The 24,372-nt window shown below is 35.5% G+C and overlaps 1 long non-coding RNA gene across 2 annotated transcripts; it reads right to left on the bottom strand.

The window, feature by feature from the left end:
* Positions 1 to 2,804: 2,804 nt before the first annotated feature.
* Positions 2,805 to 23,922, bottom strand: LOC144340996 (uncharacterized). 2 transcript variants are annotated; one of them, XR_013417550.1, is made up of 5 exons: positions 23,765 to 23,922; positions 23,318 to 23,415; positions 4,010 to 4,080; positions 3,203 to 3,310; positions 2,805 to 2,896 (listed from the first exon to the last, which is right to left on the bottom strand). It is a non-coding gene; the product is annotated as an uncharacterized LOC144340996 (long non-coding RNA). The 2 variants fall into 2 exon arrangements; XR_013417549.1 differs by lacking the exon at positions 2,805 to 2,896 and adding an exon at positions 2,919 to 3,063 and having other exon boundaries at positions 23,318 to 23,424.
* Positions 23,923 to 24,372: the final 450 nt, after the last annotated feature.

Here is a 24,372-nt window from a genome sequence, read left to right as displayed (position 1 = left end):
GAAGTCTAGACAATAACTAATTTAATTATTATTTAATGTATCTATTAAATTCACTTCTTTTCTCTGAAGAGCTGCTATTTAAACTAAAATACAGTATTCAAGTCATTTTCTAACAACATTCACTGATTCTGCATCCTACATATAAATCTGAAGATGAATAAAATGTTTCTTTACCTTTAAGGTCTCAGAGTATATTTGTTAAATCATACACACAAAAAAAATAAATCAATGTGTTAAAGGTTACAAATTGAGTTTATTAAACTATGTGTTTAATACACTTGTTTTAACAATGTGTTAAGGGTTAAAAACGAGGTAAATTAAAGCATGGTTGTGGAAGTTGATTATGAGAAAGGAATGACAAATGATCTTGGCCTGGAGTAGGAGTTTGCAAGAAAAATGAGTGATGGAAGGTTGTTATAAAAGTTAAAAGAATGTTTTCTAAGCTATGTAATTATTGAAGGGTATTTCAATTTTGGGTAATGGTGAAAAATTATCTGTAGAATTTTGTGTGAGGAGTAAAAAAAAAAATTGAGGTTGAGCTATAAGTCAAATTTTCAATGGGTATAATATATCCAATTTTCAGGAAGATCACCGTTTCTATCCCTAAAAAGAAATGCAGTGGCATCTATTAGATATTTATATTATGTAACCAGGTATAATTTAAACATATATATACACACACACACATATATATGTATATATAAAAATTGTTTATAAGTTTATTTTGTTATGTTTTTTCCTAAAAACTGGTCAAATATACTGGGTTTTAGATACATTTACCATGTCTCAACCTTTCTAACTATTTCTATGAGTGTGTGTGTGTGTGTGTGTGTGTGTGTGTGTGCCTATGTGTCTTTATTTCTCTCTCTTTCTCGCTTTCTCTCTTACTGACAGAAGTGATGAATTGATGTAGAGCACCATAAATATTTTAGATTTTCATTCTGAGTAAGGAAGACTGTATAAAGTAAATATATGCGATATTTATACAGACAGTAGGTCGTGCTAGTTAAATAATTTTCACAAAGAGTTATCCTTTGAAAAAACACATATGGTTTTCAGTTTTCAGTCCAGCATGTAAGAAGCATGGAAGTCATCATTCTGTCCAAACGAGTAAAAAACTGAAGACATTGATAAATTAATGAGTTTTCTTAGACCCTAAAAGCAGTGAGGTGACAAGTCAAACAGCTGTCCTCTAAATTGGAGACAGCAACAGGTGAATACAGATAATCATAACATACCAGAGCAGCAATGTCCAAAGAAACCCGTGCCTAGGTGGAAAAACATGAACCATGATTTATGAATTGCTGTGGGTTCAGTGTGGACAACTCTGAGACTTAAAAACTCCAGGGAGACAGTCATAGGTGGTTCCTCACCCTCTTGGGATTTCTGCCTCTCAATCTCTACCAGGTTTTCACAGTGAATATCACACACACACACAAACCCTGGACAGAACATATATTACTTATGTGTTTATATATTTGGATACAAAAGAATGATCAATATAAATAATTTACATAAAGTTACTGATATGATTTGGCGGTGTCCCCACCCAAATCTCAACTTGAATTTTATCTCCCAATTCAATCTTTTCAAACGTTTAGAAACAAAATGTTTCATGTAAAGTGGCAAAGTTCCTCTGTTATGCCTTTCACTGTTTAATATATGGAAATACATATGCTCTTTACATGAATTTTTTTAGCTACAAGTGTCTGTCTTTCTCATCAAATGAGAGCTCACATTTGTCTAAGTAATACATTTTGAAACATATTTTGAAAATTAAAGAATATTATAAATCATGTCTAGGTAGGTACAAGTTCATGAACTATAGTTTGTGTTAAGCACTCCAAATAATTACATTTTAAATGAATGTATTTCTTAATCTCTTATTGGTTATTGTTAGTTGTTAATAAATTTTTTCTCATCTTTTTTTCTTCTTAAATTGTGTTTTTGCTGTTATTGTTTCAGAAACATTATAATCAATTACAGCATGGTTTTTTCATTATTTAAACCCTCTGCATGTGATTGAAAACAAAAATCTTTCTGAAAGTTTCAAACTCTAGAGTAATTTTTTGTGTCATTTCTTGTATAGAGTAGACCTAAGGTGGTGAATATGCAGTAGATTTTTAACTGAAATTGTTTTTATACTGATATAAATTTTGAAGCTGTTATACAAAATATATCACAATTTGAATTTAACTAGATGTAAATGCCTAACTTTAAGAGATAAAAAAATCTTAAGTGCTCCTTTTTCAAAGGACACCATATGCAAATAAAATTTTGTATGTGGAAAACACTTTTAACGAGTAACACTATAACCTATATTTACCAGTTATTTTCTCTCATTTGCATTATGGAAATTATGTTGAGTGAGTAGGAAACTGTTGAAACTGTTACTATGCTCCAAGGAAATGTCTCAGCAACCAATTTAAAATGAGAATTATTTGAAAATAGAATAAAACAACTTTGTAATGCATATCTTACTTTCATTGTGACAGAAATTATCGAGCTATTGCGTGAATACCTCTCTCTTTTCTTAAGGGAACTAGCTATATCTTTCTTGCTGTTAAGTGTACACATATGAGTAAATTCCACATCCAGACAATGGAATGTAAGTAGAAGTAATATGCTACACTTGAAGTCATTGCCTATGAAAACCCCTTTTACAATTTTTTACTGTATCTTTTTCTTCTATTCCAGGTAGAAATAGATACGAAATCCACAAAGTGAAGATGGTAAAGCTTCCATAGTCCTGTTTTCTTGAATAACTACATGAAGCAGAAATTCTCTAGCGTGCTGATCGGTCTTTATGTAAATCAGAAATTAACTTTAATTATAGTAAGTATTCAAAAAAGTAGAATTGCACAGTGAATGTTTCAGGGAGTTCTCTCCAAATTGTCTGGAAAAAATATACATATGCATAAAAAGTAAGATTTTTACTCCATTCGTAGTAGCTTTCCTGAACTCAATTTCCTACAGAACCAAAGGGAGGGGATATAAAATGGAGGGACCACAAAACTTCCCAGCTTCTTTCCAGCAATTAGTCACCAACAACTTTGTAAACAGCTAGAACCAAGTAAATAATTTATTCTTTAATAGCAAGGCCACTCCCAAACTTTATAATATATATATATATATATATATATATATAGAACAGCCAAGAATAAGATGCTTTACCAAAGACAAAGTTTCATAGTAAATTCACCTGAGTCATGACCCAAGCATATCTTTCTGCAGAATCCATATAGAAGGGTGCATATATTTGCACTTTAACTCTTCTATCCATGAGTATCAGCCTTCAATAAATGATGTTCTGGGGTTTAAGCAAAATAATTTATTGACATTATGTGCCACTGACTTCAGCTTTTATAATTCTAATAGCATTACCTTTAGCAAAACATTATAATTAGAGAACTATAATTAGAAGAAAATTTTTCTATCTCTTAGTTATTATAGTTTACTTAATTTATTGCTTATGCTTATTCTTTTTGTTACCCATTTCTTATTATATTTATAAATAATTTGCATACTAGTATTGTATTTCTATGCCTTGATTTTACATCTGATTTTAGGGAAAAATTTTACTTGAAAATGTCAAACATCCTGAGGGGAAAAAAAAATAGAAAGCATCTGCATATAATAATATATTTTATTTGCATACAACATCCATTAGCTCTAATGCATTAATGGGCTTTAAAGTAGATCACTCAAATATGAAAACAAGAAATAAAAAAATATATAAAGGGCAAAAAAGTTTTAAACTGAATAAGAAGAAAAGCATATTAAATAAAATATGTTGATTAAGATTATTTTGTGGAGAACATAAGAAAGACAGCAGAATAAGAATTCCCAGGCTTTACCCCTCACAGAAAAACTGATTTAAAAATAACATACAAACCAAAACACCCTTTAAAGAAGTCCAGAATTTTGTTAAGAAGTTGCAGTAGCCTGGACAACCACAACATTAATAACAACTACATTGAAATTGGTAAGAAGAGAAATTTCGCTTTACCTGCAACAGTATTTCCCCAAATCTGGCAAAACTCAGCTCCCAGTGAAATCATCTTGTCTTGTAACTTCTTCCTGATGGAAAAAGAGAAGGACGTATGCATCTAATGTCTCCAGGCTTTTGGTACTCTGCCCGAGGGAGGAACTGGCTTCTGTCTTGCCTCATCTGGAGTGCTGATGAAACTGGCATAGTTTGGATGTCCAGTAACAGCTAAGGAGAGAGGGAAGGAGTGGGTGGCTTACTGCATCCAACATGGCTGCGCAAGAAAGGGGAGAAGGTGAAGAACATGAGGCTTCTGGACAAGGAAGAAAGAAGAGAAGTGAAATGTGTCTTCAACATTCTGGTCATTTGGTGTGTTTTCCAAGGAACTAGTTTCTCTCTCACCTCACCCTTAGTACTGATGGACAGGCACAGTTTGGATGCCTGGAGACAGCTAGGAACAAAGTAAACAGGCAGGCATCTTGCTGCATTAGACAGAGCTCTGCAAGATTGGATGAAGACATGTAACTTGAGGCTTCTCCACAGGGAGGGAAGAAGAGGAGTACAGCATGCCTCCAACGTCTCAGACAGTAGTACTTTCATCAGACATTAGAGGGAATAAGAGATTATAGGTTTTAGAAGAAAAGAAGGAGGAGAAGGAGAAAAGAAGAAGGAGGAGGAGAGGAGGAGGAGGAAGAAGACCAAAAACAACCAGAAAATCTCTCATTATAAATCCACATGCACAAATCCAGACAAGACCCATCTATAAAAAAGGTTCTAGAGATTCCCAGAATCCCTTGAAAAGCTGAATGGTAAACATCTTTCCCTGTCAGCAAGACTGTAAGAAGTGGCTTTCTATTTCAAATGCACAGAAAGTGACACAAAGATACAAGGAACTTGAGAAATAAGAAAATATAATACAATCAAAGGAACAAAATAAATCTTGAATAACCAACTCTAAAGAAATGGATACTCATGAATTAATTGACAAAGAATTCAAAACAATCATCTTAGTGAATCTCGGTGAGTAACAAGATAACACATATAAACAACTAAACAAAATAAGAAAACACATGAACAAAATGAAAATACTGATAAGGAGACAAAAAACTATAAAAGAGGAACAAATCAATTTGGGAGCTAAAAATACAATAAACAAACTAAAATATTAACCAGAGGGGTTCAACAGTAGGCTTAATCAAAGAGAAGAAAGAATTAGTAAAGTCTAAGACAGGTCATTTGAAATTATCTATCAGAGGAATAACAATAAAATCAAATAAAGTAACAAAGAGTAACAAAAGCTTAAAAGATTTATGGGAAACCACAAAGAAGTCAATTCATGCATTATGGAATTACCAGGAAAAGAAGAGAAATTGGTTTTGACAATGATTTTTTTTTTCTATTTTGAAACCAAAGCATAAGCAACAAAAGCAAAAACAGACAAGTAGGAGTCTTTTGAACCAAAAAGCTTCTGCATAGTCAAGAAAACAGAGTGAAGAGGCAACCTACAGAATGGGAGAAACTATAATAGTTCCAAACCATATATCTGATAACGGGTAAATAGTTCCAAACCATGTATCTGATAAGGTGTAAATACCCAAAATATATTGGGAATTTATACAACTCAATAAAAAAACAAAAATTAAAAAAAAAAAAAAAACTCTTGGACAGATGATGTGAATAGGCATTTTTCAAATGAAGACATACAAATGCCAATAGGTATGTTAAAATATGCTCAACATCAGTAATGATCAGAGAAATGCAAATCAAAGCCACAATGAAATATTATCTTACACTTTTTAGGATGGCTATTATCAAAAAGAAAAAAAAAGAAAAGTATTGGCAAAGATGTAAGAATTTAGAACTCTTGTATAGTGTCAGTGGGAATGTAAAACGGGGTAGCCACTGTGAAAAACAATATGGAGATTCCTCAAAAAATTGAAAATAGAACATCATATGATCCAGCAATCTCATATCTGAGTACATCCTCAGTATGTATAAAAGAATTAAAATCAGGATCTTGAAAATATATGTACACTCCCATGTTCATTTCAGCATTATGCACAGTAACCAAGATGTGGAAAAACCTAAATGTCAATTGATGGATTACTGAATATATAAAATGTCGCATATACAAACAATGGAATATTATTTAGTCTTTAGAAAGAAGGAAATCCTGTCATATGTGACAAATTGGCTGAACCTGCAGGACATCTGCAGGAACCTGCAGGAACCTGCAGGACAGATAAACACCACATGATTTCAGTTATATGAGATATGTAAAATAGTCTAATTCACAGAAATAGAGAGTAGAATAGTAGTCACCAGAGGCAGGAGGGGAAATGCAGAGTTGTTCAATGGGTATAGTTTCAGTTATGCCTAGGGTTAGCAATACTGTATTGTGTACTTAAAAATTATAGAGGATAGCTCTCATGTTAAGTATTCCTACTACAGTAAAAAGAAATTACATAGATATTATTTGCATATTGAATATGTAGAACAATTGTTTTTTTTTCAACAACAAACAATTGCCTCTCTCAATTCTACTGAAATGTCAAATATTTACAGTCTGTTAGGCTCAAGTTTCTATTTTGGAAAGAACTATATGTTAGACATATTTCTTTAAAAATGTTATTCTACTCTAAGAAAAAAAGGCATCATATGAAATTAAAACTGGTTCTTGCCATTAGTATCAAGAGACAATAAAGAGTGATGATAACTAGGCAATCAGAAGGATGCATGTCCCTTTTAAATGGGGTAGTAATATTCACCTGGAGTCTTCTGTATTTAGGTGGGCTTGCTGTTGTAAAACTTGTTTTTAACATAGTTATCTGAATTTTTTCATGACATTTGACTTTTAAATATTGGCTTAAAAAATTATTGGCTTAAAAAATTCACACCAGCTATAATATTAAAAAAATTTTTTCCACAATTTCCATGATTAAGTTTCAAAGAAATTCAGTGGAGAGATGTCTTTTCAACAAATGATGCTCGACCTGTTTGATATGTATATTCAAAAGAATGAGATCATATCCTTTGCAGGAACATGGATGGAACTGGAGGCCATTATTCTTGGCAAACTAACACAGGAACAGAAAAGCAAATACTGCATGTTCTCACTTATAAGTAGAAGCTAAATAATGAGAACGCATCGACAGAAAGTGGAGAGCAACAGACACTGGGGCCTACTTGAGGGTGGAGAGCGGGAGGAGGGAGAACTTCAGGAAAACAAAACAAAACGAAACTATTGGGTACTATGTTTAGTACCTGGGGGATTAAATAAACTATACACTAGACCCCTGAGTCATGAGTTTACTGTAAAACAAACCTGCACATATACCTCTGAACCTAAAATTAAAGTTAAAATATTAAATAATAATACCCACATTCATTAGCATATCAGAGACTAACATCTTTTGCACATTTAAATGTTTTTTTTTTCTGATTTTTCTTTTTTTTTTAAATTTATTTATTATTATTATACTTTAAGTTGTAGGGTACATGTGCATAACGTGCAGGTTTGTTACATATGTATATTTGTGCCATGTTGGTGTGCCGCACCCATCAACTCGTCATTTACATCAGGTATAACTCCCAATGCAATCCGTTCCCCCTTCCCCCCTCCCCATGATAGGCCCCTGTGTGTGATGTTCCCCTCCCTGAGTCCAAGTGATCTCATTGTTCAGTTCCCACCTATGAGTGAGAACATGTGGTGTTTGGTTTTCTGTTCTTGTGATAGTTTGCTAAGAATGATGGTTTCCAGCTGCATCCATGTCCCTACAAAGGACACAAACTCCTCCTTTTTGATGGCTGCATAGTATTCCATGGTGTATATGTGCCACATTTTCTTAAACCAATCTGTCACTGATGGACATTTGGGTTGATTCCAAGTCTTTGCTATTGTGAATAGTGCTGCAATAAACATACGTGTGCATGTGTCTTTATAGCAGCATACTTTATAATCCTTTGGGTATATACCCAGTAATGGGATGGCTGGGTCCTATGGTACATCTAGTTCTAGATCCTTGAGGAATCGCCATACTGTTTTCCATAATGGTTGAACTAGTTTACAATCCCACCAACAGTGTAAAAGTGTTCCTATTTCTCCACATCCTCTCCAGCATCTGTTGTTTCCTGACTTTTTAATGATTGCCATTCTAACTGGTGTGAGATGGTATCTCATTGTGGTTTTGGTTTGCATTTCCCTGATGGTCAGTGATGACGAGCATTTTTTCAGGTGTCTGTTGGCTGTATGAATGTCTTCTTTTGAGAACTGTCTGTTCATATTCTTTGCCCACTTTTTGATGGGGTTGTTTGTTTTTTCTTGTAAATTTGTTTGAGTTCTTTGTAGGTTCTGCATATTAGCCCTTTGTCAGATGAGTAGATTGCAAAAATTTTCTCCCATTCTGTAGGTTGCCTGTTCACTCTGATGGTAGTTTCTTTTGCTGTGCAGAAGCTCTTTAGTTTAATGAGATCCCATTTCTCAATTTTGGCTTTTGCTGCCGTTGCTTTTGGTGTTTTAGACATGAAGTCTTTGCACATGCCTGTGTCCTGAATGGTACTACCTAGGTTTTCCTCTAGGATTTTTATGGTATTAGGTCTAACATTTAAGTCTCTAATCCATCTTGAATTAATTTTCGTATAAGGAGTAAGGAAAGGATCCAGTTTCAGCTTTCTACTTATGGCTAGCCAATTTTCCCAGCACCATTTATTAAATAGGGAATCCTTTCCCCATTTCTTGTTTCTCTCAGGTTTGTCAAAGATCAGCTGGCTGTAGATGTGTGGTATTATTTCTGAGGACTCTGTTCTGTTCCATTGGTCTATATCTCTGTTTTGGTACCAGTACCATGCTGTTTTGGTTACTGTAGCCTTGTAGTATAGTTTGAAGTCAGTTAGTGTGATGCCTCCAGCTTTGTTCTTTTGACTTAGGATTGTCTTGGCAATGCGGGCTCTCTTTTGGTTCCATATGAACTTTAAAGCAGTTTTTTTCCAATTCTGTGAAGAAACTCATTGGTAGCTTGATGGGGATGGCATTGAATCTATAAATTACCTTGGGCAGTATGGCCATTTTCACGATATTGATTCTTCCTATCCATGAGCATGGTATGCTCTTCCATTTGTTTGTGTCCTCTTTTATTTCACTGAGCAGTGGTTTGTAGTTCTCCTTGAAGAGGTCCTTTACATCCCTTGTAAGTTGGATTCCTAGGTATTTTATTCTCTTGGAAGCAATTGTGAATTGAAGTTCATTCCTGATTTGGCTCTCTGTTTGTCTGTTACTGGTGTATAAGAATGCTTGTGATTTTTGCACATTAATTTTGTATACTGAGACTTTGCTGAAATTGCTTATCAGCTTAAGGAGATTTTCGGCTGAGACAATGGGGTTTTCTAAATATACAATCATGTCATCTGCAAACAGGGACAATTTGACTTCTTCTTTTCCTAACTGAATACCCTGTATTTCTTTCTCTTGCTTGATTGCCCTAGCCAGAACTTCCAACACTATGTTGAATAGGAGTGGTGAGAGAGGGCATCCCTGTCTTGTGCCAGTTTTCAAAGGGAATTTTTCCAGTTTTTGCCCATTCAGTATGATATTGGCTGTGGGTTTGTCATAAATAGCTCTTATTATTTTGAGGTACGTTCCATCAATACCAAATTTATTGAGCGTTTTTAGCATGAAGGGCTGTTGAATTTTGTCAAAAGCCTTTTCTCCATCTGTTGAGATAATCATGTGGTTCTTGTCTTTGGTTCTGTTTATATGCTGGATTATGTTTATTGATTTGCGAATGTTGAACCAGCCTTGCATCCCAGGGATGAAGCCCACTTGATCATGGTGGATAAGCTTTTTGATGTGTTGCTGAATCCGGTTTGCCAGTATTTTATTGAGGATTTTTGCATCGATGTTCATCAGGGATATTGGTCTAAAATTCTCTTTTTTTGTTGTGTCTCTGCCAGGCTTTGGTATCAGGATGATGTTGGCCTCATAAAATGAGTTAGGAAGGATTCCCTCTTTTTCTATTGATTGGAATAGTTTTAGAAGGAATGGTACCAACTCCTCCTTGTACCTCTGGTAGAATTCAGCTGTGAATCCATCTGGTCCTGGACTTTTTTTGGTTGGTAGGCTATTAATTATTGCCTCAATTTCAGAGCCTGCTATTGGTCTATTCAGGGATTCAACTTCTTCCTGGTTTAGTCTTGGAAGAGTGTAAGTGTCCAGGAAATTATCCATTTCTTCTAGATTTTCCAGTTTATTTGCGTAGAGGTGTTTATAGTATTCTCTGATGGTAGTTTGTATTTCTGTGGGGTCGGTGGTGATATCCCCTTTATCATTTTTAATTGCGTCGATTTGATTCTTCTCTCTTTTCTTCTTTATTAGTCTGGCTAGCGGTCTATTTTGTTGATCTTTTCAAAAAACCAACTCCTGGATTCATTGATTTTTTGGAGGGTTTTTTGTGTCTCTATCTCCTTCAGTTCTGCTCTGATCTTAGTTATTTCTAGCCTTCTGCTAGCTTTCGAATGTGTTTGCTCTTGCTTCTCTAGTTCTTTTAATTGCGATGTTAGAGTGTCAATTTTAGATCTTTCCTGCTTTCTCTTGTGGGCATTTAGTGCTATAAATTTCCCTCTACACACTGCTTTAAATGTGTCCCAGAGATTCTGGTATGTTGTATCTTTGTTCTCATTGGTTTCAAAGAACATCTTTATTTCTGCCTTCATTTCATTATGTACCCAGTAGTCATTCAGGAGCAGGTTGTTCAGTTTCCATGTAGTTGAGCAGTTTTGATTGAGTTTCTTAGTCCTGAGTTCTAGTTTGATTGCACTGTGGTCTGAGAGACAGTTTGTTATAATTTCTGTTCTTGTACATTTGCTGAGGAGTGCTTTACTTCCAATTATGTGGTCGATTTTGGAGTAAGTACGATGTGGTGCTGAGAAGAATGTATATTCTGTTGATTTGGGGTGGAGAGTTCCATAGATGTCTATTAGGTCTGCTTGCTGCAGAGATGAGTTCAATTCCTGGATATCCTTGTTAACTTTCTGTCTCGTTGATCTGTCTAATGTTGACAGTGGAGTGTTGAAGTCTCCCATTATTATTGTATGGGAATCTAAGTCTCTTTGTAAGTCTCTAAGGACTTGCTTTATGAATCTGGTTGCTCCTGTATTGGGTGCATATATATTTAGGATAGTTAGCTCTTCCTGTTGAATTGATCCCTTTACCATTATGTAATGGCCTTCTTTGTCTCTTTTGATCTTTGATGGTTTAAAGTCTGTTTTATCAGAGACTAGTATTGCAACCCCCGCTTTTTTTTGTTCTCCATTTGCTTGGTAAGTCTTCCTCCATCCCTTTATTTTGAGCCTATGTATGTCTCTGTGTGTGAGATGGGTCTCCTGAATACAGCAGACTGATGGGTCTTGACTCTTTATCCAGTTTGCCAGTCTGTGTCTTTTAATTGGAGCATTTAGTCCATTTACATTTAAGGTTAAGATTGTTATGTGTGAACTTGATCCTGCCATTATGATATTAACTGGTTATTTTGCTCGTTAGTTGATGCAGTTTCTTCCTAGCCTCGATGGTCTTTACATTTTGGCATGTTTTTGCAATGGCTGGTACCGGTTGTTCCTTTCCATGTTTAGTGCTTCCTTCAGGGTCTCTTGTAAGGCAGGCCTAGTGGTGACAAAATCTCTAAGAATTTGCTTATCCGTAAAGGATTTTATTTCTCCGTCACTTATGAAACTTAGTTTGGCTGGATATGAAATTCTGGGTTTAAAATTCTTTTCTTTAAGAATGTTGAATATTGGCCCCCACTCTCTTCTGGCTTGGAGAGTTTCTGCCGAGAGATCTGCTGTTAGTCTGATGGGCTTCCCTTTGTGGGTAACCCGACCTTTCTCTCTGGCTGCCCTAAGATTTTTTCCTTCATTTCAACTTTGGTGAATCTGGCAATTATGTGTCTTGGAGTTGCTCTTCTCGAGGAGTATCTTTGTGGCGTTCTCTGTATTTCCTGGATTTGAATGTTGGCCTGCCCTACTAGGTTGGGGAAGTTCTCCTGGATGATATCCTGAAGAGTGTTTTCCAACTTGGTTCCATTTTCCCCCTCACTTTCAGGCACCCCAATCAGACGTAGATTTGGTCTTTTTACATAATCCCATACTTCTTGCAGGCTTTGTTCATTTCTTTTTCTTCTTTTTTCTTTTGGTTTCTCTTCTCGCTTCATTTCATTCATTTGATCCTCAATCGCAGATACTCTTTCTTCCAGTTGATCGAGTCGGTTACTGAAGCTTGTGCATTTGTCACGTATTTCTCGTGTCATGGTTTTCATCTCTTTCATTTCGTTTATGACCTTCTCTGCATTAATTACTCTAGCCATCAATTCTACCACTTTTTTTTCAAGATTTTTAGTTTCTTTGCGCTGGGTACGTAATTCCTCCTTTAGCTCTGAGAAATTTGATGAACTGAAGCCTTCTTCTCTCATCTCGTCAAAGTCATTCTCTGTCCAGCTTTGATCCGTTGCTGGCGATGAGCTGCGCTCCTTTGCCGGGGGAGATGCGCTCTTATTTTTTGAATTTCCAGCTTTTCTGCCCTGCTTTTTCCCCATCTTTGTGGTTTTATCTGCCTCTGGTCTTTGATGATGGTGATGTACTGATGGGGTTTTGGTGTAGGTGTCCTTCCTGTTTGATAGTTTTCCTTCTAACAGTCAGGACCCTCAGCTGTAGGTCTGTTGGAGATTGCTTGAGGTCCACTCCAGACCCTGTTTGCCTGGGTATCAGCAGCAGAGGCTGCAGAAGATAGAATATTTCTGAACAGCGAGTGTACCTGTCTGATTCTTGCTTTGGAAGCTTCCTCTCAGGGGTGTATTCCACCCTGTGAGGTGTGGGGTGTCAGACTGCCCCTAGTGGGGGATGTCTCCCAGTTAGGCTACTCAGGGTTCAGGGACCCACTTGAGCAGGGAGTCTGTCCCTTCTCAGATCTCAACCTCCGTGTTGGGAGATCCACTGCTCTCTTCAAAGCTGTCAGACAGAGTCGTTTGCATCTGCAGAGGTTTCTGCTATGTTTGTTATTGTTTACTGTGCCCTGTCCCCAGAGGTGGAGTCTACAGAGACAGGCAGGTTTCCTTGAACTGCTGTGAGCTCCACCCAGTTCGAGCTTCCCAGCAGCTTTGTTTACCTACTTAAGCCTTAGCAATGGCGGGCGCCCCTCCCCCAGCCTCGCTGCTGCCTTGCTGGTAGATCACAGACTGCTGTGCTAGCAATGAGGGAGGCTCCATGGGTGTGGGACCCTCCCGTCCAGGTGTGGGATATGATCTCCTGGTGTGCCTTTGCTTAAAGCGCAGTATTGGGGTGGGAGTTACCCGATTTTCCAGGTGTTGTGTGTCTCAGTTCCCCTGGCTAGGAAAAGGGATTCCCTTCCCCCTTGCGCTTCCCAGGTGAGGCAATGCCTCGCCCTGCTTCAGCTCTCGCTGGTCGGGCTGCAGCAGCTGACGAGCACCGATCGTCCGGCACTCCCCAGTGAGATGAACCCAGTACCTCAGTTGTAAATGCAGAAATCACCGGTCTTCTGTGTCGCTCGCGCTGGGAGTTGGAGACTGGAGCTGTTCCTATTCCGCCATCTTGCTCTGCCCCCCCCCAATTTGCACATTTAAATGTTAAGGACTGATGCTTTCAACCTCACACTAGGAAAAGTCAAAGTTTTTTTTTTTTGTTACTATTTCTATTCAACATTGCACTTGAGGTTTTATTCAGTAGAATAAGACAAGGAAAAAAAAAACAAAATAAATTTAGTTTAAATAAGGAGAAAGCATTTTTGGTCATACAAGTCATCTATATAATTTTTTTAGAATCTACAGAAAGATACTAGAAATTATAAGAAGGTTGTGTAAGGTAGTAGGATACAAGATCAAGATACACAGTCAATGTACAATTGAAATTTTTTAAAAGGTACCATTTTAAAGCATTATCATATACAAAAATTTTGGTATAAATCTGAAAAAAGATGTGCAAGAATCATACTTTGAAAACTATGACACATTGTTTTAAAAAATTAAGAAGGCTTAAATAAGTAGAACAATATCACCACAAGTTGATCTATCAAGGCAATACTAACCAATCAAAATCCCAGCATGCATTTTTATAGAAATTAACCAGTTTATTCTAAAATTTATATGGTAAAGGAAGTCACCTAGAATTTTTTTTTGTCAAATGTTTGTTCCAAAGAATGATTTTAAAAACAAAAAACAGAGTGAAATGTGTCTCATTGCCTGACTTCAAGAATTGTAATACAATTTCAGTAAATAAAACAGTTTGGTATTGGCAACAATAAAGTAAAAAAATCAATCAGTGGAACAACCTTGATAGTTCAGAAGTAGACTCATACATATAAGGTGAATTGATTATTGTCAAAGATTCAAAAATAATTCACTGCACAAAATAAATCTTTTTAACAAATGATGCTGGACCATGTAATGCTCATATGAAAAATCGTGAACTTTGACCAATAATATATCATATTAAAAATTTACCCAAAATGAATTATAGAACTGAATTTAAAAATCAAAATAATTAAGCATCTAGAAAAAAAGAATAAAATTACTGTGATCTTGTGTTAGACAAAATTTTCTTAGACATAATACTACATAAATAATTCATACATTTTATGTTAACAAATTTCACTTTGTCAAAATTAAGAACTCTTATTTTTCAGAAGACACTTGTAAGAGAATGAACAGAAAAACAATACACTTGGAGAAAATAATTGCAAATTACAAAACCTTTAAAAAGTCTTTATTATCTACAAACAACTTTCAAAACTCATTTATTTAAAAAAAAAAAAAAGTTAGACGACCCCACCAATGAAGTATAGCTGGCATATAAGCCCTTGAAAGCATACTTGAAATAATTTGTCTTCAGAGGAATGACAATTAACATTTCAATTACATAATGTTACACACCCATAAGAATGTCTAAAAGTCAAAAGAAAGAACAGAGTTTTGGTGAATATATGAAACAACTGAAACTGTCATAACTCTGTCATATAGTGATGGTGAAATTGTAAACTAGTACAACTATTTTAGGAAATGGCAATTTCTTTAAAAGTTAAACGTACACCAACCATACAACCCAGCCATTCTACTCTTAGCTGTTTACCTAAAAGGAAGGAAAGCATTATTTAGTAGAAAGACTTTTACATGAATATTCATATAGCAGTTTCATTTGTCACGGCCAAATCCTGTATACCATACAAATGTCCATCAAGAGGTTAGTGAATGAACACATTGTGTTATACCCACACAATGGAATACTCTTCAGCCATAAAAAGTATGAATTAAAGGTACAAAATAAAATATGCAATATAAAGTATTGCACATTCTTAAGTATTGTGTTTTTTAACTTATGCAAACCAATCAAAACATATTTTTTACTCTGTAAGATAGGTTAATGAATTTTTGATATTGTCCAGAAATAGGAAAATACTTTGCACTCTTAGTAAGAAGTAAAATCTTTTCTCAATTATAGGCACATGAAACACACAGAGAACCTGCAACTTCAGTTCTATAGCTTCAACTTCACGTCAAAAGAAAATTCTCATCATTAGGCGATATATGATTGTGTATATATATACACATACACACACATACACGCACACATATGTATGATTAAAATGAATACAAAGCAAAATGGTTATTCATAAATTGAACTTTGTCTTAAATTTTAAAATCAAATTTTTACATTTATAATTAATTCTTTTTCTCTTTTTTCAGTAATTAACAAGACAAAAAAAACAAGGTTATGTGATGGCATCTATGTCTGCTTTTAAAGTATATTAAATTCTATTTAAATGTGTTTTAAAAAATTATATGTCTTAATGTCATCTATTTTTAGAATGATATAGCTCTAATACTGAAATAATTTCTGTGAATGTGTCTTTAATGTATAAGAAAAAAGATAAAATTACTTTTGTAGGGACCAAAGAAAAATTTTCCCTTCTCACCCTCAAGGTTCACAAAAATCACTGACAAGAGGAAATTAATAGGAAAAAAGACATAAAAATGTATCTGATCATAGTTTTATATAACACAGGAGCCTTCAGAATATACACTCAAAGGTACAGGGAATATTGTCCATTTTTATGCTTAGGTATGCACAGCCATGTAGAAAAACTGTTGGGCAAAAAACATGATCGAATGCTAATAGACTGAGTGGGGAAATCCAGCACGACCTGTGTGTCCAGAGTCTTTTGGCCTCTGTCGAGCATGCATTCCTTCCTTCTGGATATGGGCAAGACGCTCTCTGGAATGAGACTCTTATGATGAACAGTCAAACAAGGTAGGCCAGATAATTTCTTTAAAGCCAGTTTTTACACAAACAAGGTAGAGGAAAAGTTGGCATATTATTTTGGGGTTTGATGGTTGATTCTGGGGAAAAGGGGTTCTGAATACAAAGTTAAGGGGCACCAGAAAAATGACAAGTAAATATAACCTTAAAATAGACAGAAATATATCTCACCTCTGCTCTTTGATTCAGAAACTTCCCTCTCTGTCTCTACTCTCTCCTCCCTCCCAGTCTTTCTCCCGTTCTCTGTTTTTCTGGTTGTATTGAGCCATTGAAGCTCCTAGGAGACTCCTGGCTTCCAGTAGCAAAGTTGACAGCCTCACGAGGCTGAGAAGACAATTAGAATCAACTCATATTAGAGAGCTGGATACTCAATATGTTTTTATTGTTTCTAAAAAAACATGTTCAACTATTTTGAAAACTACTTTTTTGTTGTTGTTGTTTTCCTCCTTTCTCATTTTTTTTTTTTCTTTTTATCTGCATTGGAAGTAGTCACTAAGTTTATGCCACAGATTGGAAGGGATGGGTAAATTTACTTAGTAAGCAAAGCAAACGTTTGCCTCTTCTCGAAAAGTGAATAAGATACCTGAAATTAAAGGATCATCTTCTGGCCTTTTAAAGAAGGAGGTACCATTTTCAAGTCATTTTTAATTGATGATCAAGGCTCTTCCTGACTCTTCATCAGTAACAGATATAATAAGGGTTAGAGAAGTGAAGGATTTTTACGGGTGTGTAAAGGTGAGACATGATAGATTACAAGAGGTATAAAAATGACATTAAAACCATAGTAAGCTAATTTATTGCTGAAGAAAGAAAATGTAGTTTAAATACATTTAGTGGAGCCTAAGTGCACAGTGTTTACAAAGTCTACAGCTGTATACAATAATGTTCTAGGCCTTCACATTCACTCACCACTCACTCACTGACTCAACCAGTGTAACTTCCCATCCTGCAAGCTCCATTTGTGGTAAGTGTCCTATACAAATGTACCATTTTTTAACTATTTTATAAAAGAGGTTGATATGTTAATAGAAAAGTAATAAAATGGCACAACTTCAGAAATTTACATAACCTTTAAAGTTACTCTTCGGAGATTCTCTTTGTCATGAATTTGAGCCTGTCCCAGTATAACACAAAATACGGAACTGACTAAACACCCACTACTTTTTTTAAAGTAATTTTTATTTTAGTGTCAAGGGTACATGTACAGATTGGTTCTACAGTTAAATAGCATTATGTGGGGAGTTAGCGTCTGTATTATTTCATCACCCAGATAATAAGCATAGTACTAGATAGGGGTGTGTGTGTGTGTGTGTGTATATATATATATATATATAAAATTTTTTTTTTTTTTTTTTTTTTGAGACGGAGTTTCGCTCTTGTTGCCCAGGCTGGAATGCAATGGCACCATCTCGACTCACTGCAACCTCTGCCTCCTGGGTTCAAGCGATTCTTTTGCCTCAGCCTCCAGAGTAGCCAGGATCATAGGCATGCACCACTACACCCAGGTAATTTTGTATTTTTAGTGGAGATGGGGTTTCTCCATGTTGGTCAGGCTGGTCTTGAGATAGGTAATTCTTTTTTCCTCACCCTCCTACCCATCCTCCATCCTAAAGTAGACCCTAGTGTCTATTGTTCCTTTCTTTGTGTCTGTATGTACTCAGTGTTTAATTTATACTCATAAGTGAGAACATATGGTATTGGGTTTTCTGTTCCTATATTGGTTCACTTAGGATAATGGTCTTCAGCTTCATCCATGTTATTGCAAAAGACATTATCTTATTCTTTATTTTGGCTGCATAGTATTCTATGGTGTATATGTACCACATTTTCTCTATCCAGTCTTCCATTGATGGACATTTATGTTGATTGCATGTCTCTGCTATTGCAATAGTGCTGTGATTAACTTATTCATCCATGTGTCCTTATGGTTGAACAATCTATATTCCTTTGGATTGCTAATGGGATTGCTGGGTCAAACGGTAGTTCTATTTTTAGCTCTTTGAGAAATTGTTAAACTGTTTTCTACAGTAGCCGAACTACTTTACATTTCCACAAGCAGTGTTATAAGTGTCCTCTTCTCCACAGTTTCACCAGCATTTGTTATTCTTTTTTATTTTTTAATAATAGCCATTCTGAATGGTGTCAGATAATATCTCATTGTGGTTTTCTCTATTAATTTCTCTAATAATCACTGATATCGAGCTTTTTAAATATGCTCCTTGACTGCACATATGTCTTCTTTTGAGAAATGTCTGTTCATGTCCTTTGCCCACTTTTAAATGGGATTCTTTGTTTTTTGCTTGTTAATTTAATTTTCTTATAGATTCTGAATATTAGCCCTTTGTTGGATGCATATCTTGCAAATATTTTTTCCCATTCTGTGGGTTACATATTTATTCTGTAGATGAATATTTTCTTTTGCTATGCAGAAGTTCTTTAGTTTAATTAGATCCCATTTGTCAAATTTTATTGTTGCTGCAATTGCTTTTGATTTCTTCATCATGAAATGATGTATCCAGGGCCTATATCTAGAATGGTATTTCCTAGGTTTTCTTCAGGGGTTTTTATGGTTTTGTGCTTTACCTTTAAGTCTTTAATTCATGTTGAGTTGATTTCCTATATGGTATAAGGAAGGGTTCTAGTTTTAATCCTCTGCATATAGCTACACAGCTATTCCAGCACCATTTATTGAATAAGGAGTCCTTTCCCCATTGCTTGTTTTTATAAGTGTTGTTGAATATCAGATGGCTGTACATGTTCAGCTTTATTTCTGTATTTTCTATTCTGCCCCATTGGTCTGTGTCTAATTTTTTTTTACCAGTACCACGTTGTTTTGGTTACTGTGGCCTTGTAGTATAGTTTGAAGTTGGGTAACATGATATCTCCTGCTTTGTTTTCTTTGCTTAGGATTCTTTGTGCTATTCAGGCTCTTTTGTTGCTCCATATTAATTTTAGAACAATTTTGTTTTCCTAATTGTGAAGAATGTTATTGACAGTTTGATAGGAATAGTGTTGAATCTGCGACCATTTTAAAAACACTGATTTTTCTTGGCCGGGCGCGGTGGCTCAAGCCTGTAATCCCAGCACTTTGGGAGGCCGAGATGGGCGGATCACGAGGTCAGGAGATCCAGACCATCCTGGCTAACACAGTGAAACCCCGCCTCTACTAAAAAATACAAAAAACTAGCCGGGCAAGGTGGCGGGCGCCTGTAGTCCCAGCTACTCGGGAGGCTGAGGCAGGAGAATGGCGTAAACCCGGGAGGCGGAGCTTGCAGTGAGCTGAGATCCGGCCACTGCACTCCAGCCTGGGCGACAAAGCGAGACACCGTCTCAAAAAACAAAACAAACAAACAAACAAAAAAAAAACACTGATTTGTGTCATCTCCGATTTCTTTCAAAAGTGTTTTGTAATTCTCATTGTAGAGATCTTTCAAGTCTCTAGTTAGCTGTATTCCTAAGTATTTTGTGTATATGTGACTATTGTGAATGGGATTGCATTCTGGATTTGGCACTCAGCTTGGACTATTGGTGTATAGAAATGAGCTTCAGTTGAGATAAACGTTTCTGAACTCCCCTCATTACCATAATAAAATCCACACCCAAGAAGGACCTTATTCACCATTTTCTGTACATGCAATGTATGTAGAAGCATGATTAACAACTGTGCCTGTGCTGCTTTTACTCTACCTCTATGTACAATAACTCAGCTAACCAGCTGGATAAATGCTCTGTTTTTACCATTGTTTGGGGAAGCACTTCTTTGGAAATTACCTCGGGTGTCTTCCTTACTTGTTAAAAGCAATAAAATCCTTGTGAAATCTGACTTGGTCGTGGTCATTGGACTGTCACCCACCAAGCGATGAACCCACGCGCTGTGTGGGTAACAGTGTGATGTTTGGTAGTTTAGGTGTACTAAATAAATGTTGCAATATTTTCAGCTTACACTTGGTTTATCAGGACACAACTACTTTGTAAGTTGAGGGGCATCTGTACATACATAGACATACAAAGATTTGTTCTAGAAATTTGACTTACACAAATATGATTACTAGTTATACAGTTTCTATCAGGGTGTTGTCTTCACATCTGGTACTGAAGGTTGAAGTCTACAGGGCATAGCACAAATAGGGAAGAGCAACAACTCAGTGGAATTCTGGAATTCTCTAGAACCAATTAGAATCTATAAAAATAGACTGGAATCAGATTCAGTTCTTATTGGTTCTAATCTTTGATTGTTGAAGTATCCTGTGGAGGAAGGACCTTTGCCAAGGAGCTACACTTACAGCCTATAGTTTCAATTGCAAAATTTCAAATTCTAAACTCCAAACTTTTAGCCATGCACCAAAAGTAAAAAACAGAAACACAGAAACTCACCAGCTCAGATATCAAATAGCTTTTATCTTTCCTGGCGGTCATAAAATCCTTAATTGATTTGAGCTCAAAATGTACAAAAAACAAAGCCAAAATAAAAAGACAAACATACCACATTATCCATTGTCTCTCACCTTAAGATAATTGATCTCTATATGTCACTAATACTTTTACCAAAATTAGCAAATGGCTAGACCATAAATCTATATTTCCAATTATGCTGCCGATAATGATTACTGATGACAAATAAGCCAAAAAGAAAATGGAAAACATTAGTAGATAGTAAAATTAAAATTAGAAAAGAAGAGAGTCAGCAAAGTCCTATTACTGTTTTAGATTCATCTGTGCATGCCCAGAAATGACACGCCTGGGCTTCCACTGCCCATGAAGTGTACTTGTCTGGTGACAGAGTACCTGGCTTTCTTAGGTGGATACACTTGGCATTTTAGTAGAAGACCTCCAGAACTGCTAAAAGATAAATTTCCAAGACAATACAAAATTTGGTTAATTCTCATAAAAATGAATGTGCATTAAAGATTTTATTTAATTCATTAATGAGGAAACCTGTGAAGTGCAATAACTGGTTGAAAGGAGAACCCAAACCCCACACAAAATTATGTATCAGGAACACTGGCAAGAATTTGTAAACAGTTCCAAAACTCATCTTTGAGTATTAAGAGTGAGTGAATTATCTCTCCATGGAACAATTCAGTTATATGTCTATAGACAAGAATTGTTTTTCATTTCTATTAGTTATTTACCACTTAACAGAGTTGCAAAGAAGCTTATAGAATCAAAATAATGTAATGTGAAATGTGCCATAAATAATGCGTAGTTTTCATTGAAACACAGATTTTTTTTCCCCATATGTCGTGTATCTATTAGTTCACTAGGCCTAATTTGTAATATTTATGGAAAATATAGTCAGAGTAATAGTAGGACCAAGAGTAGTTATATCATTAAAGAACTTACCATCAAATAATAACTTTTCTAAAGGTTAACATGATGTCTCTCATACAAATTTTAAGTAAGCATATGTCAAAGATTTTTAATTTCTTTATATTAAATATATATTATTTCAAGTACTATATCATTTGTAATTTATATTAGTTTTTTCACTCTCTTCTATGTTGCATTGATCAATTTGTCTATGTGTATCCTAATATAAATTTTTATTACTATAAAAATAATATTTTGGCATATAGTAAAAAATGAACACATAACTAATAATAATTATTTATTTCTTTCAACTCCTGTATGATATGTTAACAGAATAAGCAACATAGTTTCAATTTTCTTATAGAATTTAAAGGATTTTGTTTTTTTCTGATTCATGGGGTTACTTTCAGTAGCTTAGTATGGGTAGAGAAGTCTAACATTTTCTTATTTACCCAAGTTAGTTAGACCTATTTTTCAAATTGGAATTTCTATTTCTTATTAAAAATGCTGCAGACATTTCAATAGTGTTTCAAAGCCTGGGAGGCAGAGCTAGAGGATTCATCAAGCTCAGCTCACCTAATACACACACCCAGCCTCCTACCACCATTTCCACCCTGAGCCTAAGGGTCTGTCCATCTGTTTCTTTTATGAAATCCAGGGAACATTGTTATTTTCTCAAGAGCTTAGAGATTTAGTGCATGTGTGTGTGTGTGTGTGTGTGTGTGTGTGTGTGTAGTTCCCTTTTCTACATTGACAAAGTTTATTATTTTCTTTTTACTTTTCTCTCAGCTCATGCCTACAAAAGAAATTTTAAGTACTAAAGATGAAGGATCATAGCAAGTCCTGAAGGTTTAAGAATCCAAAGTAAAAATTTACAGTTATAGCTGTAGTTTGTGTTCAATTGGAAAATAAGTAAAAATTAAAATAAGTCCTTCATGCTATTTAGAGTTTTCTAGTGAGAAATACACACTAACTTATTGAATATTTTATTTAAATTTTTATTCTCTAATTTCATTCACTTTAAAAAGGTAAAAGACAGTACTTATTGATGAGAAGAAAATAAGGAATTTAGTTAAGCCAGAACATAAGATACATATTTACACATTTCCTATTATTCCAGAGAGCATGGAGTTAAAAATTTTAAGATCAAAGCTAGTGTTTAACAAAGATCACTGCCATTTTTTCTGATCTTTTATGCTATACAACCTCAAAATTAATGACTCATAATAAACAAACTATTTTGTGTACTTATTCTTCATCATAATGCTTTTTACTTCTATGCTTGCCTAGTATTGGAAAATATCTGCATAACCCATTTGAGAGGAAATAAAATATTTCTAGATTGCCCATTTTTTAAAGCGAAAAAATTTGCAAAGCTATCAGACAGATAAATCATAAAGAGTAAACATTTAATAAAAATCACATTAAGAATTTTAAGCACAAGGTATTAGTCTTAGTGTTTTCATATCAACCTATTGATTCCTCAGTGCAAAGCCTAACTCACTTTAGGGGTATGCTAAATAAAAAATATATTATGAATATATATTTATTTTTATGGAATAATTGTCACTATGTAGCTGAACATTCAACTCAAGATATAAAGAATAAATGTTTAAGTTCAGTATATTTATTAGTTTTCTATTGCTGCAGTCACAAATTACCACAAAACTAGCAGAGTAAAGTACAACACATGTATTGACTTACAATTTTGTAAGTAAGGAATTCTAGGAGGGTGCATCTGGTTTTCCAACTCCAGGTCTGACGAGGTCACAATCAAGTTGTCTTTTGGCCTGGGCTCTTATCTGGAGTCCCTGAGGGAAGATTTCATGTTTAATTCTTAGGGGAGAAGTATTGTTGGCAGAATTCAATTCCCTGTAGTTGTAATGCTGAGGTTTCCCATTTCCTTGCTGCCTCTCTTTCTGGGACTTCTCTCAGCTCTTTAAGGCCACCTGCTTTCTTCATCATATTGCCTCTTCCCTCTTGGAGCCAGCAAAAGGACAAATGCATTTTATACTTCTAAACTCTCACTCTTCCTATTGCATCACTTCTGGCTCCAGCTGAAGAGAGTTACCTTTTTGTAAGGATTCCTGTAATAAAGTTACAGTAGGTAGCTAGTCAGACATAAGCAGAGTGGAGAGGGACCCCACTCACCAGGAATGTCAGGTGACCATCAGATGATGGTCAGGCAGTTGTTAAACTGTCTCTCTAAAATAATAATTGGTTGCAACTGGTGCCAGGGAAAGACAGTCTCCCAGTAGATAGAAACACCTGAAGCTGGTGATCAGCAGCTTCCTGAGAAGATCTCAGGAGTTGGGTGAGAGGGCTCACGCATTTGCACTAAGAGGCAAAATGGCAGAGTTTAACTGTTTACATGACCGCCTTGGACCATTCAGACTGGCAAGGGAAGAGTGCCTCAAGTGAGCACGTGTGCAATTCCAGTAATTACACTGCTTATGAGGCCCCTCCCAAGCACTGTCAGGCCACTGCACATGCCAACCGCCTATCCCAAAGAAAGAATCGGGGAGAGGTCATGCAGGATGCTGGAAGTATGGCGACATATAAATCCCAAGTCAAAAGTTCAAACTGAACACTTGATCTCTCAAGACACTTGCTTGGCCCTCTTACAAGTGTACATTACTTCATTTTGCTCCGTTCTAAAGCTTTTTAGTAAACTTTCACTCCTGCTCTAAAATTTGCCTTATTCTCTCTGTCTTATGCCTCTTGGTTGAATTCTTTATTCTGAGGAGGCTAGAACTGTA

Source organism: Macaca mulatta, chromosome 5, assembly GCF_049350105.2.
Source record: "Macaca mulatta isolate MMU2019108-1 chromosome 5, T2T-MMU8v2.0, whole genome shotgun sequence".
In the NCBI taxonomy this organism is placed as follows: domain Eukaryota; kingdom Metazoa; phylum Chordata; class Mammalia; order Primates; family Cercopithecidae; genus Macaca; species Macaca mulatta.
The sequence above is the reverse complement of the archived record's forward strand: the minus strand, read 5'-3'. Positions and strand labels throughout refer to the sequence as shown.